This window comes from Larus michahellis, chromosome 5 (assembly GCF_964199755.1).
Source record: "Larus michahellis chromosome 5, bLarMic1.1, whole genome shotgun sequence".
NCBI classification, from domain to species: domain Eukaryota; kingdom Metazoa; phylum Chordata; class Aves; order Charadriiformes; family Laridae; genus Larus; species Larus michahellis.
Window position 1 is genome coordinate 16,421,759 of NC_133900.1, and position 13,719 is coordinate 16,435,477.

General features: G+C 40.1%; 1 protein-coding gene across 5 annotated transcripts in view; it reads left to right on the plus strand.

Annotated features, from left to right (window-relative positions):
• MAML3 (mastermind like transcriptional coactivator 3) overlaps positions 1 to 13,719 on the plus strand; it is a 247,797-nt gene that overhangs the window by 13,798 nt on the left and 220,280 nt on the right. The window lies entirely within an intron of this gene.

Below are 13,719 nucleotides of genomic sequence, written 5' to 3' on the forward strand. Positions count from 1 at the left end.
CATGTAGTACTTTTTTAAAAAAAAATAAAAATCCTGTTTTCAGTTGCTTATATTTTCAAAGCTGGTTTTTCTTTGGGAGAAATTTGTCTGAAGTAGTTTACTTGTTTAATCTGAGAATCAGATTAGGGGAAAATAAACTGTTTTGCCTGCTCTTTTACGAAGTTCTTGAAACCATTTCAATGAAAAAACTGTAGCAAATCTGGATTACATGTTGTGGTCTGCCGCTTGTCGTCCTTCTAGCAGCCGTGGGAATAGAGAGGAGAGGGGGGACATTAGCTACTTTATTATCTGGGGTGGGGGGAAAAATACTTTCGATGTGCTTAGCATTTCCTTCCTAACATGTGCTGAAGATTTCGCCCACATCAACTATAGTCTGCCTCCTTGTAGCCCTGATAGACCAACTGGGAGGTGCCCAGGTGGGCTCAGAGCATGTTCCTACCTACGCTAGCAGGAAATTGGTAGGTCTTTCTCCCAGTGTCTCCTCTCAGCTTTCAAGGACCGCTCTCCCTTTCATCCTAGGAGCGGCAGATCTGAAGGTTTGCCTTCTCTGCGCAGTTGGCTCCTTCCAGTTTGGAAGGAGAAGCAAGAAGGCGCTGCATCAGAAATGCAGAGACCTGAGGAAGTGGACGGGAGGACAGTGGGTCAGGAGATGGATAAAACCCAGACTGGGGTAGGCAGAGTGGGGCAAAGCAGACACCAACAGCAAGAGGGACAGAAATACATAAGAGCGTGTTGGACTTGTTGAACCAGGCTGGAGAGTAGAACTTTGCTTCTGGTTGTGTATTCAGGCTTCACCAAGTGCTGGTCACAGTTAGTGAATGAGAATACAGGTACTTGTAATGAACTCAGCTTTTGCTAGCCCGAGTAGCCAGAGCTTGATGCTGGGGCTTTTAACAGGGCCATATTCATGGTTGGCAGAAAATATCAGGCAAATCAGTTGTTTTGGGGTTGGGTTTTCTTGCTCTTCCAGATCTGAAGTCCATCAAAGCATTACAGTGTGCATTATGCTATCTGATGTTCTGCACTGTTGTTAAATTAGGTGGTGTCTTTTTTGTTCAGATTTGTGGAATTCTGAACACTTTCTAGTGGCATGGATAATGAATTTATATGACAACCGTCCAGCAAATGTAAGCCTGCAGACAGCAAGCTTGCTTTTCTTAGTTACCTGTTGCATATTCCTTAGAAGTCACCGACAGACTGCAGCAGTTTGTGTGAAAACCATTTCCCAAATGACCTCTTACATGAGTAATAGATAGATGTGTGTATTTTAAGTCCTTTACGTCCAAATCCTATTTACACATTTCTGAACTTGGATAAGTAAGTGGGGTGTGTTTTTCTCCTGATGGATTAGCTTTGTTTTGCTAAAACAAGCTACATTTCGATACTTTTTTCCCCCCTCTGTGTATACATTCACTGCTAATATTTACAGGTTTACAAACTTGATTGCTGTGGCAGGTAGAAGGCAACATGTATTTCTCAAACCAGTAGAACAAGTGGAAAGTATTTTAGGTATTTTAGGTACAGTGGTTTAGTGGCTGGCTGTATTCCTGTTTTCTGATGGATATAGAGAGAAATGCTGTGGAGTGTAGCGCAGGCCCTTATTACTAAACAGCTGTGAGAGATTTCCTTTCCCTTGGATGGTAGCGTCTCATGTTTTTGGAAGGGAGGGAATGAGCTTCTGTCCCTGAGGTTAAACTACACCACCAAACAGCCAGGATTTTCAGAAGGATTTACAGACATGCAATAAGCCATAGTTATAATCGTGTCCTCTTGTCGGCTGAGCAGTCCCGTCCCTGCCATAGTGTGTGAAGCAGGTGGTTAGCACTTCACATCGTTGGGGTGGTAAATTGAGTTGTACGCTGTTAAACAGGTGAGCTTGCAAATTAGTGCCATGTTTCATCAGACCTGCTTGGACCTACATAACTTGAGCCATCACTGTCTCAGGCAAAAGAGCTGAGTTTTTTCTGTAAGAATGTCTTAAAAAAAACTCTAGAGCATTTTGTAATAGGATTTGCATGATCCGAAAGTATGCCTTTTGCAGACTTAGAGAAATGGTTTGGGTAGCTGACAGAACTAAGTTTTGTCTGCTGTATTTAGTGTTTCAGTCGTAATACTGAGGTGGCAACATTCCTCAATTAGTAAACATTCATAATGGTGGCATCTCAGGAAGGGATGTTATATCACAGAGCTGTCCTCTTTCATCTGAGGGGGGTGGCAGAAGGACATATGTAGCTGACTGTGTATTTTCAGCACAACGTTTTACCTATCTGAGATGTATCTGTACTTATTTTGGGTAATTTGCCTTGCCTTCATCACAAGAAGTTTGAGTTTGGCCTTGAGGTAAAGCCAAAGAATGAAATGGACGTGTAGTGTTGCAAGAGCCTGGGAAAATCCATGGAGTTTCACACCTAGGATGTACGCTGCACCAGACCGTGAGAGAGACCCTTTCTTTTCTCCTAGGACTGTAAAACTGAATGGAAGGTCTCATGTGTTTTGGTAATATTAAGTAATAATGTGCTTATTTTCGTCTCTTGTTATTGACAGCTGTGTTTTTATGTATTGCTTCTGTTCCTTTTGTTGTTCTGTAAATATCAATATAAATCAATCTCTTATTCTTTGTTATGTTGTGAAGAGATTGTTTGTATAATGAGGTATTAAAGGGGTCATTTAACTTCATTTAGCTCATCTTTGAGACACAGAACATGTAAGAAAAGAAATGAAGTAAAAGATATCTGTGGATACAGAAGTGGAAGCTTTGTGGTAATATTTAGAACAAATTTGGGGGGATATCTTGGAAAGTTACTGACAGGCAAAACCCAATGCTTGCATAAAGAACTATGCTAATCTTGTAATAAACTGAGTTTTGGCAAACTGCACCAAAAAAAAAAATACAGGTTCATTGCTTATATTTAGGCCATTTATAAAGACGACTTTATTCATAACTTTTTCTGTCAAATGTCAGCACTTCCTGGCTCTGTTTTCCAATACTCCCTATGTATGGTTTTTATTTCTAAACTCTAGAATTTAGAAATCCTGAGCTGTCATTTCTCACAGGTAGTCTGTGCGCTTGTGGGATCATGCAATGATCGGTGAACGGCAGTTAAGAAAAGCGATTTGTGTTTGTGAAACTTCTGAAAGTTATCTGCGTCTCTACCGGGAAACCCCCACTCCCTCCCTGAAAGCTAAGCATCCACAAATTGTGAGCTATTAAAGGCTGATACAGACATTAAAAGCCACATGTCAAATGCAAGATATTATTGCAAGTTTAGGAGAGATTAGATTCAAATGATTGTTGAGGTGTGTGGGCTGGGCTCTGACCAAAAGAAAGAGGATAAAGGATTTATGAGTGCAAACCAGACCACTTCTTTTACTTACAGTGGCAGGGGCCTATGTCTGCCCTTCAAGGGGAATAGACCCAAATCTTTGGAATTCTCAGTGTCTTGTGTGTGAGTGTTATTTGTTTGGGTGGTGTAACTGACGTAAAAGCACATAAATACCATACTTCTAATTCCTCACAGTAAACCTGTGTATACATTTCATATATGTGTTTATATTTATGTGCAGTCACTCTATGATTGGTTTCATTCAGCCTAGATGATGTCTACTGATGGTTAAGTGTATATTACAAAAACATACTTTCACAAGTGCTTTATAATAATAAATATGTCACATTGCTCTAAGGCTATCCTTCTTTGTAGCAGAGGATGTTGCATTAGGTTTTTAAGTATTGGGGAAGAGATGCATAGCTAGTCTTTACAGTTCAGTAGCCTTATGCCAAAATTGCTCATAAGACAGTATAATTCATAGAGAGAGAACCTTGCAGTGACTAATGGATTTATTTATGGTAAATGTGTGTTTTGACAACTGGGACCATACTTTTAATTTCCGTTTGTAAGGTGGAAGTTTGAAGAATTGGAGGGCTCTGACACTTCAAGAAAATTATGTGATTGGAAAAAGTCTTCATTTCCTCCAAAATCATTTTTCTGCAAAGACCTTTCATCCTGGCAGCGCTAAGTTAGTTTAATTCCTCCAAAGGAAGTGTGCGTATGTGGGGGGGAACCCACAAGACAGCTCCCTGTTTCTGCAACAGGGTTTTACTGGCTGCTTCAATTCAGTACCCCCTGTTACTGGCATATGGATTTATCTCAACAATGGCTCGGTCGCATATGGGAGATGAAGTTTCAGAACTAGCCTATTTTTAAAAATTTGTTTAGTTTCTTTCTGGCTTGAAACTTCTGTGAGGTAGACCATTGCTTTTGTGAAAACTGGATTGTAATCTAGTCATCTCATTGAGCAGAACATGTGGAAATGGAGAAGTGGCAGTCTCTTTCCCAGCGGTGGTATGTGAAGCTATTTTCACTTGGTGCGTTGTTAGGAGAAATATATTCTGACCCACACAGTAATGAAGGCTGCAGGTAGGTTTTCTTCAGGACAACCAAAAAAATACACATCTTGAATTTTTGTAGCAAATAGTTGCTGACTTGGAAGGGCTAATTCTGCACAGCCTGTCATGGCATGGAGACCCCAATGGGCAAAAATAGCAGGCTTTTTCATTTGACTGCCTTTTCTCGAGGTCCTGCCAGCTCTGTATTGTTTGAGCAGTAACACCTGTCTGTCAGTCTAGGAAATGAGGAAGCACTGGGAAAAGGGCGTTGACCTGCCCCTCCATGCCACCAGCAGCACAAGGTAAAAAGGAAGGAGAAGGCTGTACTGTTGGCTTGTTGTTCCCTGTTGTCCTGTCGGATCCATCTGAGCACCCCGGTTTGCTGGTCAAGCTAGAGAAGGAAAACTTGGAGAGGCAGAATCCCACTGGTTCTTAATCAGCACATGCTGAGCTCTAGGTTGACCTGCTCACTTGCATGATTCCAGGGGTTTGGAGGACAAATAAGAGCATCAAAAAGCTATTTTCTTCCATATTTAATATCAAAAGCGCTTACTAGCTCAATACATTCATATGAGCAAGTATGTTAGGTACTTTAAAGAATTAACCAAAACAATTATAAATACTGAAATTAAATTATTCTTCAAATACAAGTTAAGGGAAGTAAGTAAGTAAGTTACTTAAGTTACCTAAGTTACGCACAAAGTGCAAGATGTTATATAATATTTGGAGCCCACTCCCACAATTAAAAAAAAAAATCCTTGGGATTAGGATTCTGCAGGGGAAAACCTTGGTAATAAGCCCTGAGCTCACACGCCATCCTGGACATAAAAATAGCCAGCTGTCCAGGCTATGGCGGGGCTGGGAGGAGGCTTAGGAGGCAGGAGGAGATGTGCGCTCTCTTTGTTGTTCATTTCTTGATGTGCTGGTGAGCAGCCCGCAAGCAAGAGATGGGTTTTACGTAAGAGGAAGTAATTTTAATTTGAAGGAAGGTTTTATGTTACCTCTTTTTGTTCTTTAGCTTTGGATATTTATTTAATCTTCACCTACTGCTGGAAACCGAGTCAGACGAGAAAGAGTACGAACTTCTCTGAAAGCTGAAGGAAACAAAGAATAGCCGAGAGGCCATTCTGGCTCCCTTCCAGCTTGCAGGACATCTCGTGAAGCTGCATGGAGCCTGCACAGCCATGTTTTCATGGCCATTGGGCAGATCTATTTGACTTTAACCTGGACTTCTCCCCTTTGTGCCCAGTTGCTGATGCCGTTGTGTGAGGGGGCATCCGGCTGCAGCCCAGCGCGGTGTGTCCCTGCCAGAGCCTGCTGACGCTCACCTAGAGGTGTGCCACACTGCACTCACGCACCCTGAAGCCACTTCCAATTTTACCTTTACGCTACGAGCGCGATGATTTTAATTCAAATTGCCTTGCTTTTCTGTGTTCCTATAAAGCTTTTCTAAAATGGTTGGTAACACATAACTTTTTTACCTGGGGATCAATGTTTGAAATGGCTTCCCTTTTTTTTTTTTAATTATTATTTCATAAAATAATGCTGCTGGTGGTGACCATCCCACTGAGATCTGCTCCAGGTCTTAAAATGTAATTTATTCAGTCAGAGTAATGGCCAAAGTACTAGTATTTCCTTCTGGGGCTAAAATTCAACTGTTCAGTGAACTGTTTTGCAGTAGGGGAGCAAATGCTTTAAAAAAGATACTGTACAAAATGCATGTCCCTTTCATATTCCACTTGGCATATTCTGATTTTATTGTATTCTTTCATTTAATAATTGTCTGCAGTGGTTTCTTTCAATGCACTTTGTGCATTCTCTCCCGCTCACTTTGTGCAGCAGGAGAGAGGTTTGACAGCAGCTTTAAAATAAACATCATATTGTATTTCTGCATTTCCTATGTTTTTCATGTTTTTCCTATTTTGGCATGGACCGATATGTAAGGAAAGGCTTGCAGATTCACTGTTTACTTTAGCCTTTGGTCACTTTTATATGCATGTATTGCTGACACGCTCTACGATGCCCTGTTCACTCAACTTCTGCCCCAGAAAGTAGACAGAGGCAGCGAGTGAAGAATTCACTAAGACAGAAGAAACACAAGGTGGATTATGCTGGTAATAGTAGCAAATACTCTGTGTCTTTTCGTGAAGAACTGCTGCCATAGTTAGTAAAATAGATTAGACCAGATAAAGGAAAAATCTGCCCTTTTTTTTTCTGCAGACATGAGTGATCCTGTCCCTTGCAAGCTGAAGAAGGATACAGGCAGACTAAAATTAAGCCAACTCTGATCGCTACAGAGTTGTCTGTAGGGTTTCTTTCTCACTTCCAGTAGCGTAGTCCCTGTCATAGTGAAGAAACAGTAATAGCAGCATCGCTACCCCTTGCATGCACTTTCTGTCTGGATTTTCATATAACCCACCTACTTAGAAGGAATTAGAATAGTAAGACAAGAAAATTTGAAACAAGATCTTGAGATTTGGACTATCTTATCCTAATGCTCCTTTTTCTCAGGTCCATAAAGCACTCTTCCTCCCCCAGTTTTTGAGGTTATGCTGTTGTCCCTCTGGTTACTTGCAGTCTACATCCCAGAAGGATAAAACTGACCAGAATAAACTGATGGATGGAAGGGGTTTTGTTTCTTGTGTCAACTGCAGTTACTCTTTCATGAGTTATTTCTCATAGGGATGCATTTCTGTTTCTCTGCTCAGGCTCTTGTTTGGTGTGTGACATGTTTTTTGTTTGTGTGGTTTTGTTTGTTTGGTTTTTGTTGTTTTTTGTTTTTTTTTTTAAATCACCTCCCCGCAATGAGGGTGGATAAAAATCACTAACCTGAAACACTTATTTTTACCCAGTTTTTAATAATTCAGATTTGTGAGCTCAATTAGTAAATTTTAAATTAATTTTTTAAGCACAATTTAGATGTGAAAATAGGATAGCTTATGCCTAAACTTACTGTCATGTGTTAAAATAATCCAACCCTATAACAGCAACTGAGCACCATATTTATACTGAAGTTTTAAAGGAAATCAAACCAGCAAAGGTTAACATTTAGGAAATAATCTTGAACGAGGATGTCTTAAAAGCCTAACCAAGACAACAGGAGCCTTCGGTGCTGATACTGACACAGTGTCTTCATCAGTTTACTTAGTTCAATTAGTTCATTTAAGGATGAAAGCTGATTGTTGAGAGAGCAGGAGGAGATTTCTGCTTCCCATAGGGCAAGCAAGGTATCTACTGATTTTTGGATCTTTTTTAAATGCAGAGAAAACCCAGTCTGATAAACTTTCATTCTTACATAACAAGTACACTGAAGGTATTTTTAAAAATTAATTAAGAAAATAGCATTTTGCTGTGCTTTATTATGATTTCACTTTGCATCTAAATGTGGCTTTGTAGCAATCATAAACAGAAAGTTTAAAACGGAAGAAATTTTTTGCAAGAAGTATAATCTTCGTAGAACGATATAGTCCTTCCATATGTGAAGAAAAAGTATCAGATTTAACATCAAAGACATATGGATTTGCCAAGTAACATGTTTTAATAGTTAATGACCAAGAAGAATTGACCTTTCCCTAGAAAAACAATTATAAAAACAAAAATGCCCCCAAATGGATTTATTCAGATCAAGGTTTCCTGCCTGATAATTTAAACCCTGATTAAAATCAGCAATTTAAATCACTTTGATTTATGTTAGTCGTTCTGCCTTCAAACTAAGTGGGAACAGGCTGGGGCTTTAGACCCTCTACCAGTTAGCACTACCCTTACTCCAGACTCCTATTTTAAGTCATTTACACAGTCTGTCTGATATCTATCTGCACTTCCTTTGCTGTGCTCATCAATTCAAACATCTCCCTTTGTGTTTTGTATTTTTTTTTTAACATTAATCAGAATAAGGAAGGGGTTGAGTAGTTTAACAGTATAATTTAGATGACAACGCAGCACAAATGTGTAACATCCACAAATGTCCATGACCAGCAAATATTTAGTGTCATAATGAAACTGGTTTATATACAGTTCATTTCTTTTAAGTTTTTACTGTTTCCAGTTCTGTTCTTTTCATTTTTACTGGGCTAAAATTCAGTGAGACCTTGATGAGATTTTTTTTTTTTTTTTTCTGAACTAAGGCCATCAAGCTCTGGCCTTCCCTGTCCCTTTTCCTTTAGCTTGAAATCGTAGGAGAAAATGGTGCTTTTTCCACGCCAGCCTCCAGATCAGATAGGCTTTGTCCATGCTCAGCTGCCAGGTGGTGAAGGTGTGTGGTGTGGTCTTCAGAGCAAACAGACCTAATGAATGCACTGTTCTGCGAACGAGGATAAATTGGTTACTTTTATTTACCTAAGTTAACTGTGTTTCATGAGATATCATAACGGGAAGTTTTCTTACTTGCCAACTGTAGTTTCAGAATCATTTGTCATTTTAAGTGTCAAAAACAATGAAGAAAGACAAAATGTTTAAGTAAAACACAGAAGTTGTTTTTGTAAAATTGAATTGTAAAACTGGTGGTCTACTATTTTAGCAGGTGTTAGGGATGCAAAGTTGCTTTGGTGGAGGATTCTGAAAAGCACTTTCCCCCCCTGTTGAATAGCTAGTGTTCAGACATTGTGACAAAAGAAATATTTGTGTTTAAATTCAAGAGTAATGCCCCAGATTTTATTTCACAATGTTTAGTTTAGAGTTAATTAGCAGGTGGGTTTGAGGATTGTGAAATGCTGATATCATCTTGAGTCTTAGTTTCAATGCCTAGACTGTTAAATGGGTAGTATTCATGTTCTTAAGGGGGGAAAAAAATCAAATGTAATCAAGAAAGTTTAAAGTAGTAGTAGAGGTGAGTTCAAGTCTCCAAGTTATATTGTTCAGGTGCTGTTCAGTATCTGTTGGCCTGTCTTGTTGGAATGCATCTTTTTATCTAGTCTCCTCATCGTGATTATTTAGTTGCATAGGTTACAATAAAATCGGTACAGATTGAGACACGTTTCCGTCACCAGGGAGTTTTAAGTCTGTGTTGGATTTGCTGGAGACCTGATTCTGATAGCTCTTTAGCCTTAGAAGGACATGGGTGGGAAATAGGAGGGTGCTTGATAGTAAAATTCCTTGAGGAAATGGGTATATGTGGGGATTAAAAGAAATTGTTTGGTGGGTGTCTTACTTTTCCAATTGTACAGATCTTATTGCAGTAGAAAGCAACGGGGAAGTTACAAGGTTTTAACCTTTCCCAGTAATTCCTGGAACAAGGAGCCTGTGACTATGTTTGGGAATTACCTTGCACACCTGGGATGCACCGCTGATCAGAGTGAATAAGAAGCATGGTTCACTGTGGTTTTGATTAATAAGCTTGCTTCATCGCAGCGCGTGGAGATGCACAAAGACAAGAAACAAAACTGGAGGTTGTGGTTATTAGAAGTGACTGAAACGAACAGTTAGCTTAAAGATTATGTAATAATATGTAACGTGGCATGCAGTTTTGCCAAAAATGCTAATGTAAGTCAATGGTTACCTAATGAAAATATAACTGAAACTGTTGCCAATTCAGCAGCCCGTAGAGATCTTGCAGTAAATGCTACTTTCTGTAGAAAAAGACAACCTTCGTATCTTGGGAATAATTTAAGTGTGGTTTGCTAACTGTAACCTGGTGGACCATATTAGATAGTGCTTAGCTGGAGATTGCTGGAATACCATGATTATTTTTAATTTGTAGATATGTATGTAAGAGAGAATGTAGTTAGATATTGAGTGCAGAGTAATAAAATATATTTGCATATATATCTCCCTCCCGCCCCCGATTCTGTGATTAGGAAAGCATTAGCAAATCTCAGCTGTGACCAACCTTTCCTTTCTGACCATGGAAAAAGATGAAATTCTGATAGACTAAATATAGAATTTCTAAAATTGGTCTGTGGGAAAAAATGGGAAAACGATGACATGCGACAGATTAATGTAGAAACATTTATGTGGTTTGATCTCCTTTTCCCAGCTACGTTTGTGTTAGTGTAGACAGATACATCTAGGCCATTTCCTTGCTGATCCACATGGCGCAAAACTTCAGTATAGAACAAAGTCTTGAAAAATGTGTCATCATTGGTTGTTTTGTACGACTAAAAATGGATACCTAATGGAGTAGCACAAGAGTAGAAACGGTCTGCCATGCATCACAGTTGTTAATAAATGAATACCTGTAGAGTTTATTTCTGCACTTAATATCTGGAACGCTCGGCCCAAATCTAACTGGTGTTCTCAATTGGTTCAAAGATCTTACCTTCCTATGGAATTCACACCAGATTCCCGCCCCCTCTCCCCTCCCCCCGCCCCGCTCCTCAGTTATGCTGGAGTAAATAATCTATAATCTTAATAATTTTTTCTTAATTGCTGTAACTGAGAGACCCCCTCCTTCTGCCTCCTGTCTTGATGAGAAATTGTTGCAATATTTGCTAGAAAACGCTTTTCCTGCAGTTTGAAACTTCAGTTAAGTATAACATTTTCTCTAGGTGCTGGTAGGCAGAGTTACTCCCAGATAATCTGGTCTGAGGACCTGATCCAGCAAGGGCCTGGAGCAGACTGTATGGATAGCTACAGTGCATTCCAGACAGAGATTAGATTCAGTACTCTCACACCTGTAGGCGGGTTTAGGGTTTAATATAATAAATGTTAATGAGAAATATGAAAACTCACTAAGAGGGCAATCTGTTATGAGACGGGAAGGAGAAGGTGGTGGTAATGGCTGCAATGTCAATAGTGTCTAACTGTTCATTAAGCCAGGGTGGAAAGAGAAATTAAACAGATTTATTTATGAAAATTTATGGTCATAGCTTTACAAATTTTGGCTCGCTAAGTAAGAATAAAAATGCAGTGCATATTTCTAGATGAGTTCGGAGTACTAGTGAGTGATAGAGAGGGTTCTGTTGGTTTCTCCATAGTTAGTAGTTTGTTGCGTAAGTCTTTACCTTCCCTAAAAGCTGGGCTTTTGCAGGGGAGGTGTCTGTGGTAGCCTGTAATTTAATACCTCTCATTACTCATTAGCAAAGGCATCCAGGTTCACATTGTAGGTGTTTCCCTTTAGTCAGGCTTCTCTTTAGAAGACGCAGTTGACTGTGATTTGTGGCTTTCTTTACAACTAATTTTAGTTTACTTGTTGACATACAGGAATGGTCACTGCTGCGAATTTTTGATCATGACACAGTTTCTGTTTTCATCTGGCAAATCTGTTAATTGTTGTATCTTAGGAAAGTAAATGTTTTTATTAATCCTTCTCTGCTGCATATATTCTTTAGGATTAGCCTGATGTCTGCTGTAGGGAGATAGGGAAATAATGCTGGGGGAGGAATGCTGTGGCTTGCCTTTCAGGAAGGTGAAGATCTGTTAGGGGATTTCTTGTGTTTATTCCTGAGGAAAGACTGAACATTGATTTAAAGTTATGTGGGTTGGATGCTCACCAGACTGTGTACAAGTACTAGATCTCCAAAACAGCAATTTAGCGAATACTCTTTTTTTTTTTCCCTCTTACTATTAGCAAAACCATGCTTCTTACAAGTTTGAGAAAGAAGTAAAAGGGGATTTCACACCTGTAAGTTGGTATCTACTAGTCAACTACAAATGAAGCCTTATTACAACAGTTGTCATTGTAGTAGCTAAGTTTTTGGTTTCAGCAGGATGCCAGTAGTGTGAAAAGCACATGCTTGTTGTGAAATAAACGTATTGGTGGGATTAGTCCCAGCTGCTGTAAAGCTTCTGTTCTACGTACTGCATCAAACTGGCAAGCCCACACCACCTTGGACTTCACGTGAGATTTTGAAACACACAGGAACCTGTGGGATAAGAGTTTAAACTTCGTTTAGTATTGTGGTGGGGTTTTTTCTCTCTTTTTTTTTTTTTTTTAATAATAGCTCTTAGGCAACACAAGTTAGGCATGTCTTTGGGTTGATGTAAAGCCTAGCAGACGAGTGTTGTTATGAGCGCAGGTTCCTGCATCTGTATGAAAATAAATCTGAATAAATTAAGCCTGAGAGGATAACTAAATAAATACCAGAACAAAAATGTGGTTAGATACTTATTAATTGTGCAGTGACAATGAAGCTGGAGATGTCTAACTGACACGTCCAGTTGAATGTATGACTTGCTGTTTGTGATCATGGTGGCTCATTAGTATAGAAGCAGTCGCTGTATGCGAGTACTAAATGTGCAGGTACATCCGTATCTGGTATGTCTGTCTGACAATACCTCATTTGGTAAAGCAGGTATTGAGTATCATACCTCTCCTCTTCATGTGCTGCCAGCTACAGCACTGGCCTGCAGCTTCAGCTGCTTTGAACTGCCCGCTGAGGACACCTGTACTTATGAAGACGCGTGATAGATGCGGAAGCACGTGGTGCATAGCTACGCAGGTCTCTTTGGTCACTGTTTTTCATGTTTCTCTGATGCTTCCCCTCACTTGTTAGTGCGATTCACGTTTCTGTTTTGTTGTGTCTTTTTTCTCCTGCCTGCTGTGCTCATCACATTTTGGCTTCCAGTAGTGTTTATATTGATATAAATAGCTATAAATATAAATAAATATTATATATAAATATATATAAATCCAGATAGATGAGACCTTATCTGAGATTTTCTGACCCGTGTCACTTTCAGTGGTAGAATTTTGCTCTTCTGAAGGCTGGAGACTAATTGGGTCACAGTGGTTTCCATGTAGGCTTAAAGTCTTTGGTGGTTCTTAGCCACAGGAGTAAGAGTATCAGCAGACCGAGTGCCTCGGAACAGTGCAGGAGGAGGAGAACAGCAGAGCTCTGATACTGGGGCATTTGCTTTTCTGCCTCATGTTTCTGCTCTCAGGCCACCAGACTTGCTTCTCCATCTGGTCCTTTCCAGCTGGCTTGTTGCCAGTAAGCCGCAGTGTAAAGTCTTCAGTGATCCTGTGCACGCACAAGATCCCAGCAAACGTGGTGTGTCCTGCTCCCCCTCACACCCCTCCTTGATAAGGAGTTAGATCCCTGCAGCCAGGTGTAGATGTGAGTGAGGCTTGGGGAGCAAAAGAGGCATCACCATGTAGAAGCCCAGTGTTTGGACAGCGGGTATGTGGAAGACAGGGAGGCTGGCCAAGGAGCTTCCCAGCTGAACTGCACCAGACGCACAGAGCACCAAAATGGCTGGATTAGTGCACAGGTAGACTTGTGACCTTTCCCTGGCCTGTTTCCAGTGTGATTTTTTTTATTTTTTTTTTTTTCTACTCCAGACTAGTTATACACAGCGCTGGCAAGGATCCTGCGTGGTGGTGGTCTGTGGCTATCCGCCTGTGGCTACTTTCTAGCCTGTCCACAAGCACAGGACTTCAGACATGGAGATGCACTGCC